Here is a 21052-nt window from a genome sequence, read left to right as displayed (position 1 = left end):
CAAGGTCTCCAAAGAAAATTATGAGACACTGAGATGTCTCAACCTGGATAATAATGATGCTGAGCACTGGGCAAGATACCCCAATGTTCTAACCTGTTGCCAGGAAACAACCCAGATTGTGGACACTGGAGAATCGATTGCACCACTTTTGCCTAGACAAAATAAAATCAGCCTTTTCCACACCCCTCTTCCACAGAAACCTTTCACCTCATGGGCCTGATGAAGCTTGCTGACACTTTTGCCTCCAATGCTAAGGAGACCTGGGTATGACTATATAGGGACTGGTTCCCGTCATTTTTAATAGATTTGGAAGCTGTTTGATCTGTACTTAAGTATAATTTATTTATCCTTCTGAGATCTCTGATAGCATTGATGGCTAGGCTAGCTTTGTTAGCTTAGCAGCATCAGAAAATGTTCTAAACTATATAAATATCTGAGGATATAAAAGCCATAAGCTTTAAGGGTCTCAGAAAACAATTTAAGATATAAATACAATGGTATAAACAAATAATTATAATTCTGATAAGCTGATGGAGCAACGACTGCTTATTGTTAGGGTCACAAGTTCAAGAATTTAAATTTCTTTTGGTTGTCTTCTGATTATAGGCTTACATGCTTTTAAGCCAAAACTATAGTTTTTGCTAGGACTCAAAGGTATGAGTTTATTCTGCTGTTTTACAGATATCTGTTATCTGCTTTTCCTATGATATAGATTTCAATATGGGCCTAAAAGTTTCAAATGCATTATTTTCCTTTAGGTACATAAATTTTAACTTTTGTTCCTAGTTTGACCTTGTCTCAGTAGGTTTCTACTTGATTGGTAGACAAATCCAAGCATCAGTTGCTGACCACAATGTGCTTTTAATGACTGTAAGCCCTGGACTTGCTGAAAGCTGATATGGACCAGTCCAGCTGATGTGAATGCTCTTCCCTGACTCTTCGACAGAGTCTGTGAACCAGATGCTCCTGATAAACAACCCATTGCCTGAATTTGCTCTTTGCTTTTGATTCACACGTCAGTTTTGTCAGCCCCTGACAAAAATGCCCCAAAGTCAGCCCAGAAACAGTTACAGAAGAGAATACAACATCCTGTGATTCCTGGCTGAGATGCTAAGAAAGGAAGGAAGGAAGGAAGGAAGGAAGGAAGGAAGGAAGGAAGGAAGAAAGAAAGAAAGAAAGAAGAAAGAAAGAAAAAGAAAACCTCCCTTACATATGGGAACTATAGGTAGTACTGGATAGAAAAATATTGTTTCTATGTTGGCCTTTCAGGGGTAATAAAAATCCATGGCCAAAATTAGAAAAGGACTGACCAAATGCAAAAGAGAATGAGAGGCAAATCAAGGATAGTTATTGGGTCTTTCTTCATATTAAAGCAAGATAGATCAAGGCGCATGATTGGGCTCTCATAGTCACAAGAAAGAGGAGGGATGTGAGTACCTGACTTTGTAAACTCTGTTTTAAAGAAGGGGCTTCATATTAAACCATATAATGAGTGGGGGCAGATCTCAGTTCCAGAAATGTGCAATGATAGTAGAAATTTGAATGGATCCCCTAAAAATAGCCAATTAAGGAGTGAGGGAGCAGGGCCATAAAATTCAATGAGATCCAGATGTTCCTAGAAGGCATCTTGTCCTTGAAGATACCTTGTTGGTTATTAATGGCTCTTTGTTAGCTTTTCGTGCTCCAAAACTGACCAATGGCTTCAGAAACTACCTTACTCTATGCCCTCCTTACCCAATCCCGAGACGACAGGACATGAACTCTCCTGATTACAGCATTTTCCATTTAAAAGTTCTACCCTCCCTGGCCTTCTTGCCACACTTTCAGCACCTACCATGCTGGGGTGCTGGAAAGGTGTTGGTCCAAACCTGAGTTTGAATATTAAAAAAATCCTCATGTAATTTGCATTGGAAATCCAGCTCCATGAATTCATTTGGGAACCAGAAAAGTGGACATAACATTTTGGGGCTCATCCAAGATCTCCCAAAACACCCCTGAACCCTGACCCCAAAGGTTTCAGGCCAGTTACTGAGTCTTTATTTCTGTCTTCTGTTGTCTTTGTCTTCTAATGTTACTTTCAACTTCTCTCAGTCAGAGATATGGAATTCTCTAAGGTATTTTTTGCTGAGGCAATTGGTGGAGCCTAAGCAGATGTGCTTGGGGGCTCGGATTGCAGAGATCTGGAAGATGTTCCAAACCCCATTGTCTGTAGGGATTGTGAATCCTCCCATTTTCACTGTTTTGGGAGTCTTGAATCCTCCTATCTCAAGTTGGAGCAGAGGCAAGACTCCAGCCTGTTGATTCTGTGCTTGGGATTCTGTTCATCCTGTTGGGCCCCTGTTATCGTCTTGACCCTTGTGTCTTTGTGTGTGACGCTGATGCTTGACTTGACACTGACCACTAACATGGGACAGGCTCTTTCCTCATCTCTAGACTTATGCCAAGCACACTGGAGCGACGTGAGAAATACTGCTCATAATAACAGTGTTGAGATACGTAAGGCAAATTTAACATTTTCTATGCTCAGAGTGGCTGTTATTCAGTGTTGTATGGCCTCCAGAGGGTACCTTTGATACCAGTTTCATTAGCACAGTAGAGGATATTATTTTTTTGACAACAAGATGGTCACCCTGATCAGATACAACACATAGTCACCTGGAGGGAACTGATTGAGACTCCTCCCTCTTGGGTTAAACCTTTCTTGCCTCAACAGGTAAAGGTACTGACAGCAGAAAAGAGGCAAAAACTGGCTTCCGTCTTATCCTGCATGTAAAACACAGCATCTGTTCTACGCTCTATGGTACACAAGCTGGGAACTAAGTGGGAGACTTAAAAACATCCACACACAGAGACAGACAGAGACAGGGAATATGGGTCTTCCTTGATACCAGAATGCCAAGTTTGTTTTCCTCCAGGAAAGCTTATATAGGAATCCTTAACTGATAGCCATGCCCCAGTTCTTGGGATCAGCTGCAAAAGCCACCAGAATTTACTCCCCGGCCATCAAGGTCTTATGCTCAGAGCAGCTGCAGGCACAGGTAAACAAGTTGTTTTGCTCAGTTACCTCTTGCAGGCAAAGGATCTGAGGCAGGCAAAGAAAGTCAAAGGGCCAGGGGTCTGCAGCCCTCAACACCTGCAGGGAATCATGTCTGAAGAAGACGTATTCCCCTCCTTATGTGCTCCCAATGACAGGATCCTCACCACCAACCACCAGGTCCTGCAAAGGAAGGAGGGGAGAATGCTGGAGAAATTGCCTTGACCCCAGCTGAAGAGACAGGCCCAGCTCAAGCTACATGAACTTGGAAGGGATGCACCCCCCAACATCAGGGACCTGTGGTCCTGCCTCTAAGACCAGCCAGGCCATCGGATGAGGAGGGAAATCAGCAGTTTCACTATTGGTCGTTTGCCACTATTGGCCTGTATAATTGGCATTTGCAGAATGCCCCCTTCTCTGAGAACCCCTGTGATCTTACTAACCTTCTTGAAACTGTTTTTTCTACACATCATCTCACTTGGGATGATTGTCAGCAGCTGTTACAAGTGCTCTTCACTGCTAAGGAGTTGGGTAGGATTGTCCTGGAGGCCCATAGTTGGTTCCTGGGCCTAATGGAAAGCCGACTGTTGATCCTGCTGTCATAGACATAGGGTTCCCAACCATAAGTCCCAACTGGGACCACGACACCATGGAAGGTAAGGAGAGGCTCAAAGTCTATCTCCAGACTCTGTTGGCGGGTGGCCTGCCAATATGAGTAAGGTATGCAATGTAAGACAGGGAGCTGAAGAGAGCCCGCCAGCATTTCTAGAATGCCTACAGGAGGCCTTTAGATCATACTCCACATAACCCAGACACACTATGGACCTGAGTTAACCCCGATCTTTGCCTTTGTGGACCAGGCAGCATCAGACATTAGAAAGACACTTCAAAAACTACATAGATAGGGAGAACCAGGCATAAGAGAGATAATGATGGTCGCAGAGAGGGTTTCTAACACCAGGGAGAGTACAGAAGAGAAAGAAATGAAAAAAGAAAAGAGAAAGGAAAAAACCTTGCCAGGATTTTAGAGACACAACAAGAAAGACATCACCGGCAGCTCATTGATACCCTAACCAGTACTGGAGCCACCAGTTGTCTACAAGGTCAGGAACAAATGGGACCAGATAGGGAGTGATTCAAGATCAGAGAATGGAGAACTCCTACGCTAGGAAAGAGTCAATGTATGTACTGCAAGGAGGGAAGGCACTGGGCTAAGAACATGGATCCAGGGGGCCACAGGGACCAAACCCTACTCATGAACTACCCAAATATCAGTGGATACAGGAGTTGGATGGGTAACCCATTCATTTCTGTGATATCTGAATGCCCATATTCCCCCCTGGGCTGGGACTTGTTCATAAAAATACAGGCACAAATTCACTTTTCTGAAAAGGGGGCAATATTGTTCCTGCCTGTTGGTCAACCACTCCAGATATTGATGACGTATGATCTGGGGGAACAATATCATCTCAACCAGAAGCCCCCGAAGCCTGATGAATCTGTGCAGGTCTGACTCTAGAAGTTTCCATTGGCATTGGCAGAGAATGAGGGCATGGGATTGGCAGTCCATAGATCCCCAATTTACATGGAAGTCAAAGCGGGCACAGATCCTGTAAAGGTCTGCCAGTACCCAATGACCCTGGAGGCAAAAAAGGGGATAACCCCCCATATCAAATTGCTATTAGAACTTGGTGTCTTAACGTCTATTCAATTATCCTAGAACACACCCTTCCTGTCTGTTAAGAAACCCCATACCAACGACTATCAACCAGTCAGCCCAAGGCCTAAAAGAGTACATAGGAGGGTTATAGATATCTACCTGGTGGTGTTCAACTCATACATTCTGCTCGGTACTCTGCCTTTAGACTGGCAATGGTATACAGTTCTGAACCTCAAGGACATATTCTTCAGTCTGCCCCTGATACCCAGGAGCCAGCCCTACTTGCATTGGAATGGCAGGACCCTGAGATTGGGGTCAATGGGAAACTGACCTGAACCCGATTGCCACAAGGGTTCAAGAACTCACCAACCATCTTTAATGAGGGCCTCTATGAAGACTTGGGTGAGTACATACTGTTCCAGTATGTAGATGACATGTTGATCACTGCCACGGACCAAGAGACCCGCTTGGCAGGTACAGAGAACTCATTACAAACTCCTGGGAACCTGGGATACCAGGCCTCAGCCAAGAAGGCTCAGATCTGCAAACAGCAGGTGATGTATCTGGGTTACATCCTAAGGGGGGCCAAAGATGGCTTTCAGATGCCCGCAAGGAAACTGTGCTAAAAACCCTCATCTCCCACCACAGCTAAAGGGGTGAGGGAATTTCTAGGCACTGCTGGGTTCTGCCGCTTATGGTTCCCAGGCTGCGCTGAATTAGTGAAGCCTCTTTATGAAGCCACTAAGGAAAGACAAGACTTTACTTGGACAGAGGAAAAACAGCAGGTTTTCAAAACCTTTAAGCAGAAACTCCTGGAAGCCCCAGCCCTTGGGCTATAGGCCATCACCAAACCTTCTACTTGTTTGTAGACAAAGGTAAAGGACTATCTAGGGGAGCACTCATTAGGACCTTGAAAATGGCCAGTAGTTTTCCTGTCAGAAAAACTAGATCCTGTGGCAGCAGGGCAGCCCTCACACCTATGCATTATAGCGGCAGTTGCCCTCCTGGTCAAGATGCTGCTAAACTAACTTTGGAACAGAACCTCACATTAGCTACCCCGCATGCCCTAGAAGGGGTACTCAAACAGCCCCTGACCGCTGGTTAAGTAACGCCCGTATGACTCATTACCAGATCCTGTTGCTTAATCTTTTCAGGTTCCAATGGCTTTAAACCTAGCTACCTTACTACCCGACCCAGATTGAGAGGCACCGTTATATGATTGCATAGGGCTACTGGCTCAGGCTCACTGCACCCGACTGGATCTTAAGGACACCCGGCTGCCAGATGCAGAGGAGACGTGGTTTTCCGAAAGAAGCAGCTATGTGAGGGATGGGATAGGGTATGCTGGACCGGCTGTCACCACATGGGACAGGGTATGCTGGGCCGCCTGTCACCACAATGGGATAAGGTATGCCAGGCTGGATGTCACCACATCAGACCAGGTAATATGGGCAGAACAAATGCCAACAGGAACTTCTGCTCAGAAGGCAGAACTGAGAACTTTAACTAAGGCCTGAGAGCTGGGACATGGAAGGAAGATCAATATCTACACTGGCAGTTGCTATGCTTTTGCCACAGCTCTCGTCCTTGGGGTCATATTTAAAGAAAGAGAACTTTTAACTGCAGAGGGAAAGACTATCAAAACCAAGGAGAAAATCCAAAACCTCCTTACGGCCTTATGGGGACCCTTGAAATCAGCCGTAATCCATTGTCCAGGCCACCAAAAGGTAATGGGACAGTACAACGGGGTAACAACCTGGCCCATCAGGCAACCCAGGAAGTGGCAATGACAACCATTCTAGTACCAGTTCTTGGTGGGCATGTTTTACTGGCCTCACCCGCTGCATCCATACCATGACCCTCAACCTCACCAAGGGATTCTGTGTGTTGGTGCGTCTGATTATTAGACTCATTTACCATGCAGAGGATGAGTTTCTTGATAAAATTGGAGACCCACATCTCCGGACTAAGAGAGAACCAATAACTACTTTAACCCTAAATGCCCTGCTCGGGGCCATACTAATCAGAATGGGGACTGGGACGGCTTCCATGTCACCCAGAGTCAGCATTGTTCTAGACTCCGAGTGATCATTGATCTAGACATAGAGAGTCTAGAAATCTCCATTTCCCACTTACAGGAATCCCTAAGTTCCCTGGCCAGAGTAGTCATATAAAGCAGGAGAGGTTTAGACCTCAGCTTCCTACAGCAAGGGGGACTGTATGCGGCCCTAGGAGAAGACGGTTGTTTTTATGTAGATCATTCTGGGCTCGTTAAGGACTCCATGGCCAAAGTAAAAGAAGGCCTCAATAGATGGAAAAAGGAGCGAGAGACTAGCTGGGGTGCTTTGAATCTCTGTATAACAATTCCCCCTGGCTGACCTGACAACCCTGCTCTTCTCGCTCTTAGGACCCCTACTAATACGAGTCCTCATATTAACCTTCGGGCTGTGCATTCTAGACAGACTAATACAGTTCATCAAAGGAAGACTGGGTGCTATTCAATTAATGCTCCAAAAGACTCAAACTCAGCATGGAATCCTCAACCAAAACATAGAAGAGAGCTATCTCCCCAAGACAGACCATCAGCCTACTAAAATAGACACTAACAACCTGTGATTGAGTGTCCCAAGTCACTAGAAGATGAGGGAATGAAGGAGCAGAACCAATGCCATCTTGTGAACAGCCTCCACCTTGAGACATCTGGTGACCATGGTGGGGTGGGGAGGGGGGTGGTTGAACTCCAGTCCCGGAAAATTCAAACATACATCCCAGACACAGCCAACCTGGAAGCAGGGAAATAAAATTTAACAAAGACCAGATGTTCCTACAGATATCCTATGTCCTGTCCATATTTCTGTATTTTCCGCAGACATCTCTCCAGTAATTAGCAGCTTCGCATCTATAGCCTGACTAATAATTTTAAAGAATTATCTCACCCTGTATCCCCTCACCTTATAATAGGTGCTCGGGGCCTTCCACTCTCATTCACTGTACGGAGTGTCGGACAAGGTCCCTCCTCAGGCTTGAATAAAGAAACCTTTGTTCTTGCACTGGGAGTCGGTTCTGTGGTGGTCTTATTGGGGAGTCTCATGGCGTGGGCATAGCAGTAGGTATGTGTCACAGCACCCGGCTTTTTATAAGAGTGCAGGGGATGGGGCTCAGGTCCTCGTGTTTTCATGCTGTTCTAGCTTCACCAAAAGCAGCGTGTGGAGGAATGGGTTTATTTCATCTTACGGTTTCAGGTTCCTGTCCATCTTCGTGGGAAGTCAGACAGGAACTTAAAAGCAGGAAGCCGGAGGCGTGAACTTAGAGGAACACTGCCGACTTTATTAGCTGCCTTTCTCATGCAGCCCATCTGCCTAGGAATGGCCCCACCCACCATGGGCCATGTCCTCCTTCATCAGTTAGAAATTAAGAAAATGTCTCACAGACATGGCCACAGGTCAATATGACCTCGGCCATTCCTCGCTCAGGGCTCTCTTTTCCAGGTGATTCTAGATCGTGTTGAGCTGAGAACCAAATCTGTGACACACGGCAAGTGTTTTGCTGATTTATCTGTGTCCTCAGACCCTGTGGGGAGGCATTTCGATATTAAACAACATAGCCAGCCTTGGCCCAGATGAGCTTTCAGCTAGGCTGGAGCTCAGTCTGTCCACTGTGAAAGTGTGACCCCATTCAGCCTCCAGTCTGTGCTACCTGCTCCTCCTGGCCTGTGGAAAAGGGTGCTAGGGAGAACATCGGATAGTTAGATGTGAGTGCGTGCCCCCTTGTGAATTGCCCCCAACCACCTTGCTTTAGCACAGGGATTCTATTTCTCATGGGGTGCCCCATGGTGGGCACAGCAGGGCAGCTTTGCCGGTCCATCTGAGAGTGGCGGGCCCAGGGATGAGAACAAGGCTGGGACTCTGGAGGCACTACATTAAGGTTATTAATAACCCTCTCAGCCTTTATTGAAAAGATGCTCTCCCTGTCTGAATTTGCCACTATGGCAACCCATTTATTAAGGCTGTAAGAGCTGGAGATGCTTCAGACTGTATTTATTACCACCACGATGTGCTGAGGGAAGGAAGCAGCTGACCTGGACTGGGGCTGCTGCGGGGATGCAACTCACCATGGCTCAGAGGGAGAGCAGTCCTTGGATTACCCTGAAGGAATTCACCAAGGAGACTGTAGTGTCCACCTTCCCTGTAACATTAGGACTTGGATTTTAGAAAGGGAGTTGGGGTGTAGGTATATAAGGCTACCAGGAGTTACTCTCCAGGAGCTCAGAGCCGGTGGACAGCAGTGGTGGTCCCAAGAATTAGGGACTTACTCTTTAAACAATCCCCCTCCTTCCTATGTGCAATAAACCCATTTAACATGATAAAAACAACAATCAGACCCCAGAGATGGCAGTACCACCAGCCTCTAATGCCATTAGCGCTGTTCCTGGTCTCTCTGGTCCCTTTCTGCAGGACAGTGTCGGAACGCACACTGGGTGGAGGAGGAGCTGGAATCTGTGTTCATGTGCGTGAGTTTCCATTCTGTAGACTGCACAGCTTATACACTTCCTTTCCTCACTGTTCAAAACTGTAAGACCGAGACCAAGCTGTGTGCAGGTTTGCTTTCTCTTGAGGCTTTGCTCCTTGGCTCTCAGGTGGTGTCTTCTTGTGTCTTCAGTCTGTCTCTCCTTTGTATACATATGTGTCCTTGTCTCCTCCTGTGACGAGGTGTTGGATCAGGGCCCATTCTAATGCTGATTACCTCCAAAATCACCCTCTTTTCAAATGTGATCTCGCACTGAGGTTACCGAAGACTGGAGTTTTCAACACGTGATTTGAAGGGAACACAAATCCAGCTACAACTGTCCTCATGTCTGGAGTCCTCTGAGGCCTGCCTGGAGAGTTCGTATTACTGTGCATTTCTTTCTCTCTCACCCCTACTGTGACCATATTTTGCACACCTGGTTCACGTTTGGCACTGTGCTAGGAGCCGAGGATCCAATGGCAAAATCAAATAAATGTATCGTAGGGGCTGGGGAGACATCTCAGTAGATAAAGTGCTTGCCTTGTAAGCAAGAGGACCTAAGTGGCATCTCTAAACCCACATAAAAAATGCTGGACATGGTGAGTATGCCAGTAATCCTAGTATTGACATCCTCCTGGAGACAGGCAGATTCCTGAGGCTCCCTGACCAGCCAGTCTTGCCTGCTTGGGGGAATTCTGGGCAACTGAGAGACCCTCTCTCAAAACCCAAGGTAGATACTGAGTGTGGTGGTGTATGCCTTTAATCCCAGCATAAGGAAGTCAGACATAGGCAGATTTCTGTGAGTTCAAGACCAGCCTGGGCTACATAGTGAGCATGATGCCGTTCAGGGCTATATAATGAGACCAGTGAGTAGTTAGTGGAAAAATGAGAGCAAGGAGCCCCATGTGAGATGTGGCTGCTGAGACCAAGTCATCAGAAGCGTTAAAGCCTTGCCAAGATCTCACTGTTTAGCCGAAGTGGCAAGTAGAGCCACTGCAGGACATCAGCAGGGGTGGAATGGGCTGGAAACTCATATGGGCTATACCAAAGCCCATTCTGCCCATGGAGAGAAGACTAGGTGGGCCAGACAGATGTGTGTGTGTGTGTGTGTGTGTGTGTGTGTGTGTGAAAGGCCCTTACTGGACCCTCCCTGGAAATTGTCCTTTGGAGGGTCAGAGATCAAAGACACCAGTGACTGTGGTTTCTGTTAGATAATTTTTCTAGTTTTGTTTTGAAATGATTTTGATTTTACCCTCATGTTGAAATTGTAAAAATAATATGAAAATTTTATTTCACTCAGTTTCTCCATCTTCTAGTGTTAACAAATGGTACAACAATCAAGCCAGGAAGACACTGTTGAGACAAAATTATGGTGAACCAAAGTCCTTGGCTTATTGGTTTCTATAGTACTCTTCTGCCCAGTTCTAAGATATAGACTTCTTAGTTTCTAAAGAATGTAAATTATTTGTATCCATTTATTCATTCACTTATATGTGTGCATGACTTGGCATGTATGCAGGTTAGCTTTGTTAACTGGACACAAACTATGGTCTCATGGGAAAAGAGAACCTCAACGGAAGACTTGCCTTTATCTGGGGTTGGAGAGATGTCTTAGTGGTGAGCACCGGCTGCTCTTCCAGAGGGTCCTGGTTTCATCCCCAGAACCCATATGGCGGCTCACTGTTATCTATAACTCCAATCCCAGGGGATCCCATTCCCTCTTCTGTCCTCCTCATGCACATACACATAAAAGTTAAAATAATTTAAAAAAAAAGAAAATGAGTTACTTCTATCAGACTGACCTGTGGGCATGTCTGTGGGATATTGTGGAAGGCCCTAGACCACTGTGGGTGGTGTCACCTGTGGGCAGGCGGTCCTGGGTTATATAGGAAGGCAAGCTGAGCCCGCCATGGGAAGTGAGGTAGTGAGTAGAAATTCCTCTGTGACCTCCATTTTAGTTCCTCCCTTTGGGTTTCTGCTTTCGTTTTCCTCAGTGATGAGCTGCAACCTGCAAGACAAATGAATCCTTTCCTCCCCACATTTGGTTTGGGTCATGTGTTTTATCATAGCAACAAAAAAGCATATGAGGGTAGCATGCATGTGGGTAGCATACATGTGGGAAGCACGCATGTGGGTAGCATACATGTGGGAAGCACACATGAGGGTAGCTTGTGCATGGCTAACACACATGTAGATAGCACACATGTAGATAGCACGCATGTGGGTAGCACTCATGTGGAAGTAAGACAACATCTTGAAGGAGTTGATTCTCTCCCCTACTGGGGGCCTGAACTCATGTCATCAGCCTTGTTGACAGGCACCTTCTACTTGATGAGCCATCTCACCAGCATGGGAGTCTAAGTTTTAAAAGACATATGATCGAGAAGACTAGAAAACATTGCCATGCCAGCATCCAATACTCCAAACATTTAGAGAATTTTTGAGAGTTACGGAGCAAAAGAGGGAAGCAGAAGAGTTGGTGTAGAGACTTGGATGGTTGAGGAAGCTCTAGGGTGGATTTCCACGTTCATTCTCTGCCCTGGTTCTTCAAGTCACAGGTATGGGAGCTTTCGGCTGACTTCACTCTGTAGGTGCTTCTAGCTCCTCTCCGCTTCTCCTATGAAGTAGAATGTAGACTTCCCAGGCTGTCCTGCATCTCTCCACATGGCTCCAGCCTACTGGTCTTTCTTGTAGCTTCCCTCCCAACTTAGGTGAATATCTTCAGTATCTTACCTTATTCTGCCATGGAAGTCTGCCTTGGCTTGGCTCCCACCATCTCAGGAACCCCTTCTCTCCAGTTCTCCATGTACCAATGGAACACATCCTTCAAGGTCTTGGCACTCCCCATCCCAGCCTCTCTTTCTTTACCTGACAGCTTGCAAGTCTGAGTGCTCGTGCTCCCTATTTACAGATGGCCTCTGTGTTTTGGTTCAGTTTCTTGGTGTTTTTGATTTCTGTAATAATCTTTCCGGTTGACTTATTTCTTGTCACCCTCCATCAGCATGTTCATATCAAGGACGATAATCCATTTGTGTTGGCCTCTGCTGTGAGCCCTACTCCAGAAACTCTGTCTGGGCAGGTGCTCAGTGTTCATTTACAGAGACAAGGGATGGAACATAACCACTAACAGTTAGACTGGATTAAAATACTATAACGATAGGAAAGTTTTATGTCTAGGGCAGTTCGCTGTTGGTCAGTGTTGCATCCCGCAGCTGAGAGGCAAACTAGGACTTGCCTCACGAACAGCATGATCTCCACAGCTGGCTGCCTCGGGTTCTCCAGAAGATCATACCATAACACGGAGCATAGCCACATACAGGTGAGTTCATCTTCACCTAGATGGAGAGGCCCTTGATAAGGCTTCTATTTACCTCTGGGTCTGTTTTAGCTCAAGCTGGCATATAGAAAGCTGCCACAATAAATATTCTTATCAGACAAATGTTTTTGCAAGTAAGAAAGAGCAGCCTTCATTGCTTCTGTTTTGTGAATGAGGTAGTCCAATCTAGTGACCCAAGACACCCCAGCAGCAGAGCTGGGCAGAGGATCCAGGAGTCTCTCCCCCACCCGTACCTGTCCCACCATCCTCAGGCTCTTGGTCTGTCTGTCTGCTACTCTCTGGCTCTTAAGACAGCACGTAGAAACCCATAACACTCCCTCCAGTGTATCTTGCTTATCCCCCTCTTACCAGAGGAGAGGGGGAGCTGAAAGGGGCTTTCAAAAGAGCCATCTGTTAGTTTTCAAAAAGACATTATCTGCTTCCCATCACAGCGTTTTTGCTGTCTCTGCCATGTGTCTGCGCTCCCTCCGCTGTCTGTGCGAGCAGAGTGCATGGTGCCTCTCGCTCCCCGGTTTGTGGGTGGCTGCAGGAGGTGGGCTGCAGATGGAGTATTTATCTAAAAGTGAAGCGATCTGACTTATAAGCAAACCCAATATTAAATGTATAAATAATGCATCCCGTGGCATTATTTATAATGGAATAACATCCCTATAATGTAATAAAAGTATTCAGGTTCCCAGCGCTTTACTTAACCCATGCATGCCTCAGAAGATGCAGTGGGTCCCCCAGTTTTCTCTTTCTTTCAGGGATTTGGGATGGGTTCCACATGCCTAGCCCATCTGGGTCCCAGATTCTGCTGAGCTGAAGTCCTTGGCCAATCACCTATCGGATGAACTTGACCCCAGTGTGAGTCACAATGGAGCTTTCTTCTCGTCAACTTGGAATCTCAGAGCATGGGAAGGGGAGTCACTGGTTTATCCAGGTCCCCTGGTGGATGTTGAGGCACACAGACACTGGCTTTGAGTCTGACCTGTGGTAGGATAGACTTGAGGATCCCAGATCTTTGCTCTGGACCTCCCACACAAGCCAGCCCTGTTAGGTCTATGCAGCAGTGTTATGACTCAGTTTCCACCATCTCACTACTACTCACCTGCCCACGCTCCTCCCTCTTTCAGCCTTCCACTGTGTGATTTGTCCACACGTCCATGGGCAGACCTTATCTCCTGCTGGCGGGACCCTGCCTGGTGGCCTGAGTCTTAAATGCTCCAGTGTCTTCGCACTTATCAGATGCAGCAGACTCAGAGCAGACCGTGAGAGAGCTGTGTTTACTTGGATGCTCGCAAGCTTGTGCCCAATGCTCTGCAAATCCCTAGTCCTCACCCTTTCCTGGCTTCCCAGTGCCACCAGAACTGTCCTTTGATTTCTCTCTCCTTTTCCTCAGAGAGCTTGATTCCTGGTATCTGGTGCCGTTAGACCTCCAACCTCTCACGTTTTCTAGCAATGAGAAGATACTTTTATAAACGGGATCATCAGGCAAACAAGCTGTGGGCGGGATAGGTGCTCTGTGTTTTACATTCCTCTCCCTGGCTGCATACCTTCTTCTGTAGGTGAACACCTTCAGCTGGTGTTCGCCCTGTCAGCCCTCTTTCTTGGCATGTGGGCAACGTTACTATCTCCAACATTAGGCTGTTTCTTCTCAGCCCTACAGCCCAGCCCCTTCCAGTTATCACACCCAACAACTCTCTTTTCTCCTCCAGAATCTTCAAACTCATTTCCTTCTGGTTCTGTGTCAGTTTTCAAACATATCCACCAACTCCTGCCCATGAATCATTGGCCTTCATGCTCTCCTAGCTGCTATTAATAACTGTTTTCCATTTCAGTCATATTTCCTACTACCAGGAGCTTTGTGCTTATCAGTTCTTTACCAAGATATCAAAAGCACAGAGTAGAGATTCTAAATGCCCTGGCATTAATTGACTCCAATAAGCTAATACTTAAGTGAGTGTTAAAGTTTCAACACATAATGTTGTTCCCCAGCTGGTAGAACTATTGTGACTATGTCCTGGGGAACTCGGTCATGGATGGCGTGCCTTTAGAAGGTTAATTGTCCTCCACCAGCTTTTCTCTTTCCTCAGTTCTTGGGTACCACAATGTGAGTAGATTTTTCTTCGTGCACTCTCAGCTAGGATTGGCTGCCTTAACGTGAGCCAACCGAGATGGTACCAAACAACTGTGGACGGGAGCTTTGGAAACTGTGCGCTAAGTGGGGTTGTTGTTGGGACTATACCTGACCATGTGGCTCAGGAGTCCTTGGAACTGGCTCGCGGCAGGAGTAGGAAAGGTTAGGAGAGGGCAGCTGGAAAAACCCTAGAAATGTGTGTAGAACTCAGGGAGCAGCTTGGCCGTGAGTTCAGAAGACGAGAACACTGATAACAACACAGAATAAAGACAATTATTTTGGAGGTTTTAGATAGAAAGGCGACTTGGCGGATTGTGTCTTAGTCACTGTTCTATCGCTGTGAAGCGATACCATGACCAAGGCAACTCTTATGATAGGAAGCATTTAACTGGGGACTTGGTTACAGCTTTAGAGGTTTAGTCCATGATCATCTTGGTGGCACACAGACAGTGCTAGAGATCCTGGTCTGTAGGCAGAGAGAGAGAAAGCAGGGTGGGGAGGAGAGCCTGACACGGCCTTTTGAAACTTCAAAGCCCACCCCCAGTGGCACTTCTTCCAACAAGGCCACATCTCCTCCAATAAGACCACACTTCATAATCCTTCTAATCCTTTCAAAAGGTTCCACTCTCTGGTGACTAAGCATTACAATAAATGAGCCCACGTGGGTTGTTCTTATTCAAACCATAGACAGGGAGCTGAGCTTGAGGCTATGTATCTTATATTCTGGCAAAGAATTTGTCTTCATTTTGTCTGTGCCCTGAGACTTTGAGTGAGAAAGATTTTAAAGACAATGGAGTATTTGCCTGATGGGAAAAATATCATTCAGGCAGTGACTTGGGTATCACTTGCTGCTTTTTGCAGGTAACAATGAGAAGAAAAATGTGGAACCAAAAGACTTGGAAAATTTGCACATTGGCCAGAAGAGAAGCACATTTAATGCTGTAGCCAAGGAGGTTGTGATAGCTCAAGAGATTAGTGCCCCTATAAAGAAGTCAGTAATTTATACCAGAAAGGAAGAAAACATGCCATTAGGGGGGCTCAGGATTTGGTCAAAATATACTTATCACAAGCTTGCTGGCTCAAGGGTATAACTATAATAACTCGTTTAAAAGACTTTCTCTGAGCAGAGAGCATGTGCACAGGGATGCTAAGGAAGCTATTTTCCATGGATTACGTTCACCATGATTGTCTGTACAGGGACTCAAAGGCTGCTGTTGTATTCGTGGTACGAGTGGGCAGGACTACTGACCTGGTGGTAGGCTTGGTGTCATTGATGCTGACGTTGTTTTTGACGACACACAGAAGGCAAAAGGTGACTGGCAGTAGAGGATTTCACCTGGCTATCAAGAGGAGTTTTGTGATGTCAGACAGTGTGTAGCAAAGCCAGATTCCCTGTGCACAGTCCCTGAGATAGCGATGTGTGTAGCCATGAGAATGAAGCCGAGGCTGCAGTAGAGGTGTGAGGTCAGAGGTGCCAGAAAGATGGAACAGCTATTGAGGAAAGCTGTAGGTACAAGGCGGAGTCAGTCCAGAGTCATGTGAGCAGCAGCTGGCAAGGCTACAGCGATATGTCTGCCTAAGCTCTTTGAGCCTGATATCACATTACTGCATACTCTATGTACTATACTGGAAATGGGGTGTCTTAGTTAATGTTACTATGTCATGACCAAGTGAGTTGGTGAGGAAAGGGTGTATTTGACTTACATCATTGAAGGAGGCCAGGACAGCAGCTCAACAGGGCAGCAACCTGGAGGCAGGAGCTGATGCAGATGCCATGAAGGGGTGCTACTTACTGGCTTTCTCATCATGGTTTGCTCAGACTGCTTTCATATAGAACCCAGGACCACCAGTCCAGAGGTGGCATCACCTGGTGGGCTGAGCCCTCCCCCATCAATCACAAATTAAAGAAATGCCCTACATCTAGGTCTTGAGGGGGGAGATTTTCTCGATTGAGGTTCTCTCCTTTCAAATAACTCTAACTGTCAAACTGACCAAACCAGGCAGCTCATGGACTATAGTACTTGATGCTGACCCTGCTGGGCTTTAAGCTTGCCTTTGGTTAGTCTGTCCTTGATATTCCTTCATCACTCCCTTTGGAATGGGTGTGTTTACTCGGTGCTTGTTCCATTGCGTGATAAATGTGTAGCTTGCTTTTTTATTTTTATCAGGGCTAACAGCTAAGATTTGACCTAAGATTTTTTCTTTTTTTAAAATTGATTTTATTTAACTATACATTTTTCTCTGCTCCCCTCCTTTCTTCTCCCCTCCCCTTCAACCCTCTCCCATGGTCCCTATGCTCCCAATTTACTCAGGAAATCTTATCTTTTTCTACTTCTCATGGATCTAATCCATGTATGTCTCTCTTAGGATCCTCATTGTTGTCTTGGTTCTCTGGGATTGTGATTTATAGGCTGGTTTTCTTTGCTTTATATTTAAAAACCACTTATGAGTGAATACATATAATAATTGTCTTTCTGGGTCTGGGTTACCTCATTCAATATAATGTTTTCTAGATCCATCCATTTGTTTTCAAATTTCAAGATGTAGTTATTTTTTTCTGCTGTGTAATACTCCATTGCATAAATGTACCACATTTTCCTTATCCATTCTTTCATCGAGGGGCATTTAGGTTGTTTCCAGGTTCTGGCTATGACAAACAATGCTGCTATGAACATGGTTGAGCACATGTCCTTGTGGCACGATTGAGCATCCTTTGGATATATACCCAAAAGTGGTATTGCTGGGTCTTGAGGAAGGTCGTTTTCTACTTTTCTGAGAAATCACCATACTGATATTCAAAGGGGCTGTACTATCTTGCACTCCCACCAACAATGCAGGAGTGTTCCCTTTACACCACAAACTCTCCAGCATAAGTTGTCATCAGTGTTTTTGATCTTGGCCATTCTTACAGGTGTAAGATGGAATCTCAGAATCAGAGTTGTTTGCATTTCTCTGATGACTAAGGATGTTGAGAATTTTCTTAAGTGTCTTTCAGCCATTTTAGATTCCTTTGTTGAGAGTTCTCTGTTTAGGTCTGTACTCCAGTTTTTTTTATTGTATTATTTGTTCTTTTGATGATCGTTTTCTTGAGTTCTTTGTACATTTTGGAGATCAGACTTCTGTCTGATGGAGGGGTTGGTGAAGATCTTTTCCAATTCTGTAGGATGCCATTTTGTTTTGTTGACCATATCCTTTGCTTTACCGAAGGCTTCCAGCTTCAGGAGATCCCATTTATTAATTGTTTCTCTCAGTGTCTGTGCTGCTGGAGTTATATTTAGGAAGTGGTCTCCTGTGTCAATGTGTTCAAGTGTATTTCTCACTTTCTCTTTTATGAGGTTCACTGTAGCTGGCTTTATGTTGAGGTCTTTGATCCATTTGGACTTGAGTTTTGTGCATGGTGATAGATATAAATCTATTTTCATTCTTCTAAATATTGATATCCAGTTATACCAGCACCATTTGTTAAATGTGCTTTCCTTTTTCCATTTGATATTTTTTGTTTCTTTGTCAAGAATCAGGTGTTCATAAATGTGTGGATTAATATCTGGGTCTTTGATTCGGTTCCATTTGTCCTCCTGTCTGTTCTTATGCCAAATCCAGACCGTTTTCAGTATTGTAGCTCTGCAATAGAGTTTGAAGTCAGGGATTGTGATGCCTCTAGAAGTTCTTTTGTTGTACAGGATTGTTTTGGCTATCCTGGGTTTTTTGCTTTTCCATGTGAAGTTGAGTACCATTCTGTCAAGTTGACCTAAGATTTGGAGACATGGACTTTTAAGTGATGAAGGAACTGCTAAGACTTTGGGGTCCCATGCAGGTGAACTAAATGTTCACTAAATTATGACTAAATTATAACTAAATTATGCAATGGGCATGAACCCTTGGGAGACAGAGGTGGGAAGTCTTAGTTTGGACCTTCAGTGTACCCAAAGGCTGATGTGTTGAAAGCTTGAAGTTCCTGACTGGTGATGTTATTAGGACATGCTGGGAACAGTAGGAAATGGGGTCTAGGTGGAGGGAATGAGTCACTGGAGGCCTGCTTTGGAGGGTATTGATGGTTCCCTGCCCCTTCTCCCTCTAGCTTCCCAGCAACCATGAGGTGAGTAGCTTTGTTCTCCATGCAGTCTTGGTCATGATGTCCCATTTCAACACAGGCTAATAGGGGGACATGCCAATCAAATCCAGACTAAAACCTCTGACACTGTGCGCCTGGACAAACCAAGCTTCTTTCCTTCCTTTCTTCCCTCCCTCCCTTCCTTCCTGCTCATTCCCTTTCTCAGCTGTTTCACACAGTGCTGGGATACAGCCAGCACAGTGAGCTAGCCTCAGCGAAGGCACAGAGATGCTGAGTAACATGCCCGGAGGTACAGATGAGAGTAGGATTTCAACCTGGGTGGGGTAAGTTGAAATTAAGTTTCTAGACTTCCCCACAAAGCTTTCATCATCGGTTAGTCTACCACAGTTTGATTCCTACCCTTAGGACAACGGAGAACTTTGTGTTGTTACATCTAATGGGAACATCGGGGGAATTAATTTCACGGATGGAGTACCAGACAGCACTGGCCTCCTTAGCCACTTTTAGAATGGTTTATTGGGACCCCGTGGTCTTGTTTTGCTTTGACCTCTCTGCTCGTTTCTTGGAAACATTTATGAGATCTCTGATTTAAGAAGATGTCACATTTGGGGACATTCTAAGGTTCTACTCTTTGCCATCTTTCTACCCTATATATCATCCATGTCTTTATTTAACGGTTCAGTTCTGACGCCTACACCAGAGGGTCATTTGTTTAGTGTCTTAAGACAAACATTTTTAGAACTTGGTCACTACTTCTCATCAGGGAAGCTTCTCTGCTGTGGTTAAAAGAGAGCAAATGCCTACTCGGGTGCCCTCATTGGACTCTGCATGGCATTTAGACCCTTTTACCATCCTGTCTAACCAATGGCCAAGTTCTCTTAATGTCACTGCCAAGTATTTGGATTAAGTAGCTGTAAAATAAAAATGCTACAGATAGTTAGAGAGAAGGACAGTCCATCCTCCCCATCTTTCTACCCTAGAGAAAATTATTAAATTATTATAATTTAATAATTAGATAATATCTCAACCTTCCTTTCCATGTTTTAAAAATTTATTTGTAAATTTGTATTCACAAATGGGTTGTTGTTTTGAATATTTAAAATTTCTATCGAACTTATTGCACTGTATTCATAATTCTGAAAAATTTTACCGAATATACATCATGGAGATTTCCTTATGCTCATACCAAGAGATCATCACCTACCTGTTTGAACTGGGTCACACTCAAAGCTTTCTCTACCCATTTCCCCATCCTTGCTTCTGTCTAGATTTTCCCACTTATTAAAATTGCTGTGGTATCCATCCAGATCCATGGGTATTCATGCTGGTATACGTTCTCCCCTCAGGAGTCAGGCCTAAGATGACAGCATTTGAGCATTGTGGAGGCAGACATCTGATTCTGTCCAGGACACAGCACTGAAGTGTTTTGGAGGAAGTACACAGGTTAAGAGCAGAGTATTTATTTCTCACAGTTGTGGGGACCGAGCTCAATGTGCTGTCAGACCCAGGGAGTGAAGACAGGGAGTCCTTACTCACACTGGTGTCACATAGCAGAAGGGACTTTTAATAGAAGCACTGAAAGGGACACTTTTCCCGGGGAGACATGACCCACAAGTCTGCTCATCCCTGGTAGAGAACCTGTGACAAACCAAAGTGACGATTCTACTGAAGTTCAATGTGATCAACCAACGAGTTTCTATCGGGATTACTAGAGGAGCAGGGGTGACTCAAAGCAGCGTGTCACTGAAAGGCCACCCCAGGAAAGGACGCACAGAGGCTGGAACCCTGGACTCTCCGCACAACTTGCAGGCAGCTCAGTAGGTCTGAGCATCTCCTCTGGGCCAGCCACTCAGCAGGCCATCCTCACCTCCCCCAGCAGTTGTTCACTGCTTCTATAACCTGCTGTCCCAGACCCCTGCCTTTATTTGCTTCCTAAATTTCAGGAATGTTTCAAGTCAAAGGAAATTGTTACATAGCTTCGATGCCCAGTCTTCTTGGAAAGGGCTCATTCCTCTTCCTGTTGTCTTGATGGTAGGATTTTTAATGTTGAGCCTGGGGAACATGTATATACCTACCATAAAAGCATATTTACATAGATTCCCACAATGCTCTCTTGTAATACTGAGTTGTATACATTGCATCTTTACCCAGTCTCTTCTATCATGACCCCAACACATAGTCACTTAAATATGAACTGGAATTGTTATTGTTTAGGGGTGTGTTTCCCTGACTGATAGTGGTTTTGAGGACTCTTCATTTGTCAATGATGCTTTATTTAGATTTCTAGTTTTAGTTTCTTATGCATTTTTCTATCACCTGTAACA

This window comes from Myodes glareolus, chromosome 10 (assembly GCF_982192425.1).
Source record: "Myodes glareolus chromosome 10, mMyoGla1.1, whole genome shotgun sequence".
In the NCBI taxonomy this organism is placed as follows: domain Eukaryota; kingdom Metazoa; phylum Chordata; class Mammalia; order Rodentia; family Cricetidae; genus Myodes; species Myodes glareolus.
The sequence above is the reverse complement of the archived record's forward strand: the minus strand, read 5'-3'. Positions refer to the sequence as shown.